The following is a 9,289-nucleotide window of genomic DNA, read 5'->3' on the forward strand; positions in this document are numbered from 1 at the left end:
TTTTTCAAAGTGCGTTAGTATCGACGATATCAACGCACTTTGAAATTTTTTTTTCAAAGTGCGTTGACTTGGTCCAAAAATTAACGCACTTTGAATTTTTTTTTCAAAGTGCGTATTTTTTCAAAGTGCGTTGTAACAATGCTGCTGACCAAAGCTGCTGGTTCTTGGTTGGAATATTTCTACGTAGAAAGCCAAGGGTGCTAATGGCTTTATTTGTAACCCGTTTGATGTGTATACTCAAATTAAGGTCATCCGATATATTAACACCCAGATACCGAGCTGATGAGGTATTTTCTAACACCTGTCCAAGTAATCTATATTTGGTACGGATGGGGTTTCTGAATATTGTTACATAGATAACGTGGCACTTACTTAGGTTGAATTCCATATTCCACAGGGTCTCCCAGTGCTCAAGTTTCGTCAGGTCCTCTTGGAGCATTGACTGACGTCCCTTGCCATCTAAAGTAATATAGATAACAGTGTCATCATCGGCGAAGAGTCTGACTTGTGATTTCATTTGTTCTGGTAAGTAATTTATTTATGCAAGGAAAGAAATGGGACCAAGGACTGAGCCTTGGGGGACCCCAGATGTAACAGCGATGGATCTGAGAACTCGCCGTCTACCGCTACCCCCTGGGAACGATTTTTGAGGAACCCCTTGATCCATGCTAGGTTTCGGCCTCGAACACCAAACTGATGGAGTTTAAAAAGTAATTTATTGTGTGAGATCTTATCAAAAGCTTTGCTGAAGTCCAGCAGGATCAGGTCGGTTCGTTTACCATTTTTGATGATAGGATGGATAGAATAGAATCAATAAATAGAATAGAATACTGGATACAGGATATAGGATACTGGATACAGGATAGGATAGGACTTAAGCTGTAAACTTTATGGATAGCGGCACTGTACCAGCATCACCAGCTGGGTTTCACAACTGCGTCGCTCCCTAAAACCATGTTGGAGATCATACAAGATGTTGTTCTGTGTAAAGTGCCTTACTAAGTTGGATGCGATAATATACTCCATAGTTTAGCACAGTATACAGGAAAGGGATTTTGGTCTGTAGTTGGCCGGTTTACCTGGCATTATCCAATAAGTTAACAATAAGCAATGGACCAGAACCAGGTCACTTTACGTTTGGTTTAATGACCAAATATTAAATAGACAGAGAACAACGACGAGAGTCCCAAGCCGCCAATGTTCTGCTCTAGAATACACATACTATCAAAAGAACAACGACGGGAGCCCCAGGGCGCCAATGTTCTTCTTAAGAATACAAATACTATCATAAGAATCGTCACGTGCCAATGTCGGTTAAACGTTATAACCCGTACATTTAATTATTGAGTCACAACTGAATACAGAGAACCTTTAACATCAATGTGTGTAATGACTAGAATCAAACAAATCTAAGTCTACGATCTCTCTGACAATGACAATTAACAATGGCTGACCGACACGGACGATTGTGTGATAGGAACAAGAGCTGTCTTTGCAACAAGCTGTTTTATTGAACTAATTTTGCGATTTTTTGACGACGAGCTTGGGTTTTAAACCGATTAAAAAAGGATTATATAACAATTTAGATATTTTTATGTTTAAAAAAACACACGTCATTGACTTTATCTTATTAGTTGTCGCAACAATATAAATTATTGAACGCGCTTTGTGTTTAATATTATTAACTGAAATTTAACAATTATAACTCCAATGCATCGTAATTTGTTCTTTGCACAAACGAATACAGCGTGGATAACTATTTCTATATTATTACTGGCCAAAAGGGACTGTAGATTACAGGCCAATAGGAAATGTAAATGTATATTTTCTGCCTGAAGGAGTTGTACATTACCTGCCTATAGGGGATTTAATTTACCGGCAAAAAGGGAATGTACAGTGCCGGCAAATAGGGACTGTACATAACCTGTCGATAGAGACTTTACATTACCGGCAAATAGGGACTGTACAATACCAGGCACTAGGTGATATACAATGTCGGCCAATAGAGGCTGTACATTACCGGCCAATAGAGGTTGTACATTACCGGCCAATAGAGACTGTTCATTACTAATAGAGACTGTACATTACCGGCAAATAGGGACTGTACAATACCAGGCACTAGGTGATGTACAATGTCGGCCAATAGAGGTTGTACATTACCGGCCAATAGAGGCTGTACATTACCGGCCAATAGAGACTGTTCATTACTGGCCAATAAAGGCTATACATTACCGGCCAATAGGGACTATACATGACCGGCCAATAGGGACTGTACATGACCGGCCAATAGGGACTGTACATTACCGGCCAATAGGGACTGTACATGACCGGCCAATAGGGACTGTACATTACCAGCCACTAGGTAATGTCAATTACCGGCCAAAAGAGGCTTTACATTACTCGCCAATAAAGGCTATACATTACCGGCCAATAGGGACTATACATGACCGGCCAATAGAGACTGTACATTACCGGCCAATATAGACTGTACATTACCGGCCAATAAGGACTGTGCATTACCAGCCAATAGAGGCTGTACATTACCGGCAAATAGAGGCTGTACATTACCGGCCAATAGAGGCTGTACATTACCGGCCAATAGAGGATAAAATACATTACCAGCCAATAAGGATTATACATTACCGTCCAATAGAGGCCGTACCTAACCTGTCAATAAAAACTTTACATTACCGGCCAATAGAGACTGTACATTACCGGCCAATAAGGACTGTACATTACCGGCCAATAGATACTTTACATTACCGGCCAATAGAGACTATACATTACCGGCCAAAAGAGGCTGTACATTACCGGCCAATAGAGGCTATACACTACCGGCCAATAAAGACTATACATTACAGGCCAATAAGGATTATACATTACCGGCCAATAGGGGCTGTACATTATCAGCAACTAGGTAATGTCCATTACCGGCCAAAAGAGGCTTTACATTACCGGCAAATAGAGGCTGTACATTACCGGCCAATAGAGGCTATAATACATTACCAGCCAATAAGGATTAAACGTTACCGGCCAATAGAGGCTGTACATAACTTATCAATAGAAACTTTACATTACCGGCCAATAGAGGCTGTACATGTACATTACCGGCCAATAGAGACTGTACATTACCGGCCAATAGAGACTGTACATAACCGGTCAACAGGGGCTGTGCATTACAGGCCAATAGGGACTGTACATTACCGGCCAATAAAGACTATACATTACCGGCCAATAGAGACTATACATTACCGGCCAATAGAGACCATACATTACCGGCCAATAGAGACTATACATTACCGGCCAATAGAGACTGTGCATTACAGGCCAATAGGGGCTGTACATTACCAGCAACTAGGTAATGTACATTACCGGCCAAAGGGACTGTACATTACCTGCCTATAGGGGATGTACATTACCAGCCGCTAGGTTATATACATTACCGGCCAATAGAGTCTTTACATTACCGGCCAATAGGGGATGTATATTACCGGCCAATAGAGGCTATACATTGTCGGCCAATAGAGGTTGTACTCTACCGGCCAATATGGACTGCACATTACCACCCAATAAGGACTGTACATTAACGGCCAATAGGGACTGTGCATTACCGGCCAATGGGGGCTGTGCATTACCGGCCAATAGGGACTGTGCATTACCGGCCAATAAGGATTATGCATTACCGGCCAAAACGGACTGTACATTACCAGCCACTAGGTAATGTAAATTACCAGCGAATAGAGACTGTATATTACCGGCCAATAGAGGCTATACATTACCGGCCAATAGAGACTGTATACTACCGGCCAATAGAGGCTTTACATTACCGGCCAATAGAGGTTGTACATTACCGGCCAATAGGGACTGTATATTACCGGTAAAAAGGACCTTTAAGTATATTGCAGTTAAATGTAGAGAAGGAGTTATAAAAATAATTTTAAAAAAAAACTAGTTTTGTCAACAATAAAATAGTCGTATTTTTGTTTTAAACTTAACTGATTTATTTATGTAAGATATAATATATTTTATGTTTACATGTTGGGAAGCCCAACTCTACAGTACGTTATACTGAATTGTTGTAGACAGTTTCAACTGAGTAAGAATAAAAAACGCACTCTCAGTTAATGCTTAGACCTATAGTCTTATAGGCAAATTTCTTTTACAAAATAAAAAAAACCGTACATGTCTTATAGGCAACTTTCTTTTACAAAACGAGGAACTCTTACCTTCTTTTAAAACTTTCCTAAAATCGATTTCATCCCTTGATATCGGGTACTAAACTATATATAACTGTCTTAAAAGGTATGACTATATAAGGTGTTGTTACTTTACAAAGCCGAAAACATAATGTTATTGTCTTCAATATGCCTCATACATATATTGCGAACCATTTCATTCAGAGAGAACCGTCATTGTTCTGTAGGGATTTAAACAGTCTAAAAGAGTATGATATGAATGATGATTTAAAGGTAATTCAACAATACACGTACCACGGCCATTGATAGATTGAAGCTGATATGTAATATGACAACAATTACCCCCCCCCCACACACACACACACACATATATCTATTCATCAGCAGATGTTTTGCATTGAGATGGGTCCTTAGACTTATCAGGAATTAAAAAAAAAATAAAGCGTTGAATATCGCATACAAAAAACAAAACCTCAACGTAGGGGATATGTTTACATATAGTAAAACACTGCAGTTCTAACTAATAATTGTAAACTTTGTTTGAATAATTAACTGGTTTTATCATTTGATTTGTTTTATTCCATAGAGTTCAACTTTACATCTCAGAACGTACTGCTGTAGACAGTTATAACTGAGAAAGTCAACAACACTCTCTGTGAATGCTTAGACTACTAACTGAAATATCATAGGCCAATTTATATTTAAATGAGAAATTGTACACGGCTGACCTTTTTAATAGCATTCCTAAAATCATTTTCATCGCTTGTTATCAAGAACTGAAATATATAACTGTCTTAAAAGTATGACACATTACGCGTTGTTACTAAGTCTAGCCGAGAACATCATTTTCTTCTAAATGCCTCATACATATCTTGCAAGCCATTTTATTCAGCGCGACCGGTTATTGTTTTGTATAAGATTTAAACCCTTTAAAAGAGTATATGATGAATGGGATTTAAAGGTATTCTAACAATACACGTACCACGGCGGGGGGGGGGGGGGGGGCATTGATAGATTGATGCTGATATGTAATATACAGTAAGTATTCCATACACAGAAAAAGTTTAATAACCACGGGGCCAGATGTAGTGATGGAGGTTGTAAAATAATTTGAGTAAATTCATAGTCGAGACATCAGACTGGACAAACTGGACAAACTCAGCGTATTTTGAAGAACAATCTCGAGCTTCGGTAGTGGAATTCTTTAGAATTTGAAGGTAGAATTGTTATTCTACGTAAATACCTTTTATATATGTGTATGCGTATATATACATGTACCATCTGTATACCGGGCCTCTCAATTCGTAAAAAAAGCTGGGCGACAACGACATAAACGTCTGCAAATTAATCAAAGTCATTGCTTGCTTCATCTTATTTCAAATTACATATATTAACAAGGAAACAAACGATTTGGGAGAAGGAAAATTAGAGCAATATAAATCAGCTGTATGTTTAAGAATTTTATTTTGCTGCAAAAACCTGCTAGTATGCTAAGTCTGCATATAACTAAAAGTGTTATGATAAATAAGATTTGAAAAAAATCTTGGACTTTTGTCCGAAGAAAGATTTCTTTTCTAAGAATATATAGCAGCTCAATTTTTGAACAGGACGACAATAATTCAATTTTGCTTCAATTAAGGCTTCTTAACGACTTTTCCCACAAAATTAAGGCTAACAGAAATTTAAAAAAAAACATGATTTGGTTTTAATTTTAGTAGATAATAATATTTTAGTTAAAAAATTCAGCTTTAAAATTGCAGCTCATGTTGCTTTAAGAGTAGAAAACAATGAAAAGAGAAAATGTTGAGGAGGCTACTTTAATGCCGTATCTATAGTGATTGAAAATTTCCAGGTTAATAATTTTACAATGTAATCCGATCACGCTCTGCAATGTTCTGTTTTAGATCTGAGGTTAGTCAATTATTTAATTTGAATGTTGAAACTATGTTTCCGGGATTTTGATTGATACTTATGAAAGCAGCATTTTGAATTACGGATGTGAAGTATGGGGAAATCATACTGTGACATTGAGAAAATACATTTAGAATTCATAAAACATGTTCTGTGTGTTAGAAAAATACAAATACGTAATTTAAAACTATGTTTCTGGGTTTTCTTTGACACTTGTGTAGGCATGATTTTGAATAACGGATTTGAAGTATGGGGAAATTACATTGCGTGTTACATTTAGGAAATACATTTATAATTCATAAAAAAAACATTTGTGTGTTAGAAAATATACAAATACGAATTTTAAGACCAACAGGCTGCCCATGAAGCTTGTACGGTACTTTCGGATTTTTAGAATTTGCTTAAAATTATTACGAACTAAAAATTGGGTCATTAGGTCATACTATGAAAAAATGTAAGAAGAGTGTGAACAAAAATTGAAAAATGTATCAAACTGCGTGTCAAATATGAAAGACAAATTGTTTGAAATTGGAATAGGCTACATCTGGGGTGACCACGACAATTTTTTTTATAAAAGTTATCATTTGCATAAAAAGCGAAGAATTATTGACACTTTTGTGCAATTTATTATGGTATATGCAAATAGTTCATCTAGATGTACGTTATATAGAAACATTATTGACCGATTTTTTGTACAGTATTATTTTGTGAAACCCATTACTTGTATAAACAAATGTCCACGCTATCAGCAATTACGCTTCAAATTTATTGAAAAATATTATGGGGAAAAACCATAAATTTATAAAGTTATATAGCTTATATGTGTAAACAATGATAAAGAACTTTGTAACTTAGTGATGTTCTTGCACAATGTCGTCAAACCACGTAATGATTGATATACCATCCAATAACTGTTGAAATTAAATCGATGTGTTGTACATTCTCCATAATAGTACTACTGTACTACATATTCATTACTGCTATTATCAGGTTGCTATTAAGTCCTTGCACTCTGATGTACATATATTGTTAAAAACGTCACATAAACAATAAGATATATGTCTTACGACAGAAATACATATACATAAAAATCTACGCGACTTTTATAAAACCAGTCTTTGAATATGCCTCTGTTGTGTGACTAATCTCAACGACACAGGTGATGTGCATGATTTAGGTTTGGTCAATTATTTACTGATCAGCAAAACAAGGATTTCAAAGACTCAGGTGAAAGGTCAAACTTTGAAATAGATTCTCCAGGTGAGATCTATGATTCACAGAAAAAAGTGGAAATTCAAAAAGATTTTGAAAGGTCTTTTCAAAAATGGGCGAAGAGAAATGTATACTACGTAAAAAGATGGTTCCAAGACATGAAAACCAGATCATTGTTTTGATAATGAAGTCAACCATAAATTTACCAAACTTGGCACAATCAAGAAATCTTGTTTTAAAAGGAATTGTGAAGTTCTTTTTGATTTGAAGTATGGAGATGGGTATATGGTTGGTTTTTATGCTGCTCAATGCTACTTAACCATGCAAAACCTTTATGTATGGCATTCTAGTATAAAGGTAAAACTGTCAAAACTTTTGTACATCTTTTCATAACATAAACATATTACATCATTAAGATTCTTCTTCCCTGATTCATAGCTGTGCCGGAAATTCTTCAACTAAACTAAATTGCGGACAAAATTCTGACAAAGCTAACTTTCTCAAAAAAGTCATATCTTGACCATTTAAATCTACACCAGTTTTTGAGTGGGCACAACATCCTAATTTAGTATATGTAACATTAGAGAATGCATGTTTTATATGAGGCAAAATACAAAGCAACATCATCACATATTTCTATATTTGGTTAAATTAGTAACTACTGTATACAGGGTTATTTTCGCCCCATGTAATTTTCGCCCCGTGTAATTTTCACTCTTTTACAATTGCAAACGGTTTCGCCCTGTCATGAATTCGCCCAGATGTAGTTGTATAAACAGAGAAATTGTTTGTAATGTAGAGTTCACCCAGTCTTAAATTCGTCTTCTGACAATGAGGGCGAAATGGGCGAAAATAAAACGGGGCAAACATTTCCCTGTATACACTATTTGACCCTTTTTCTGAATTAGTGTACGTAGATAAATTCATTTTTGAAATTAAAATATAGAATAACTCATTGTGGAAAACAAGAAACTGCTTAATTAAAAACGAAACAATTTCAAACACTTCTGCCACATTTTGCACCATCCGGGCTTTATTATGGAAGGAAAATCTTGGTGTTTTTTTATCGTCTGAACCAAGAGATATTTATCAATGTCAAATAATTTAGGAAAATATACGGCAAAAATATCTTGGAACAGACTATAAAATATTTTTTTTTAAATCCATAAATATATACATCGCATGCAATGTGTTACGGGTTTCCACCTTCTATTATTAAGCATGCGTATTTAGTATAAACAAAACACAACATTCTCTTGGACAGGTTTGTTGATAAACTTCTACGTGACACAGCAATGCATCATCTAAATTTACAATAAAATGTGTTTAAAAAGAAATAAAGGAAACTACAACCAAGAAAGAAATGGAACATGGTTTATTCTTTTGAAAGAATTCCCAAGGTGTCCGTATTATCTTGCACACATAGATATTGTGGTACTCTATTTTGCATGCACATCAAACACGTGCATGTAATTCATACAGACTGCATATTGTCTACACATAGAGATATTGTGCTGCTCTGTTTTGCATGCACATATAACACGTGCATGTCCATCATAGAGAGTGCATATAATCGTCTTCACATATAAATATTGTGCTGCTTTACTTAGCGTGCACATCAAACACATGCATGTCGTTCATAGAGAGTGCATAACGTCTACACCATATTCAAGACCCAGGTCGCACTACATCCAACATAGTATAGGATGGATAATGAATCCAACACAGAAACAACGTATAATTGTTTCCACAAGTCCACACTGTCACTGTACGATCTGCGACAGTGAGTGGTATGCGCATGTGCGATGGTTTAACAATACGACACAGGAAAACCTATTACAATGATCAAGATGATTTTTGAAATATGTGTGCTTGGATTTCGGTATGTTTTATTTCATCTTTTGTTGGATATTGCTTAGTGTGTGTCATATTATGTTTCTTCAAAACGTGTTTCTAAAAATCATTCTGTC

At 36.1% G+C, this 9,289-nt stretch overlaps 2 protein-coding genes across 5 annotated transcripts in view; both read right to left on the minus strand.

The window, feature by feature from the left end:
• LOC136269778 (uncharacterized) overlaps nucleotides 1-4,339 on the minus strand; it is a 238,535-nt gene extending 234,196 nt beyond the window's left edge. The window contains exons 1-2 of the mRNA XM_066081140.1: nucleotides 4,227-4,339; nucleotides 373-459 (exon numbers count right to left, since the gene is read on the minus strand). The gene's annotated coding sequence lies outside the window, so the exon portion shown is untranslated. The remainder of the gene's footprint in view (nucleotides 1-372; nucleotides 460-4,226) is intronic.
• Nucleotides 1-9,289, minus strand: part of LOC105327476 (uncharacterized) — a 265,527-nt gene that overhangs the window by 198,498 nt on the left and 57,740 nt on the right. The window lies entirely within an intron of this gene.

This window comes from Magallana gigas, chromosome 1 (assembly GCF_963853765.1).
Source record: "Magallana gigas chromosome 1, xbMagGiga1.1, whole genome shotgun sequence".
In the NCBI taxonomy this organism is placed as follows: Eukaryota; Metazoa; Mollusca; class Bivalvia; order Ostreida; family Ostreidae; genus Magallana; species Magallana gigas.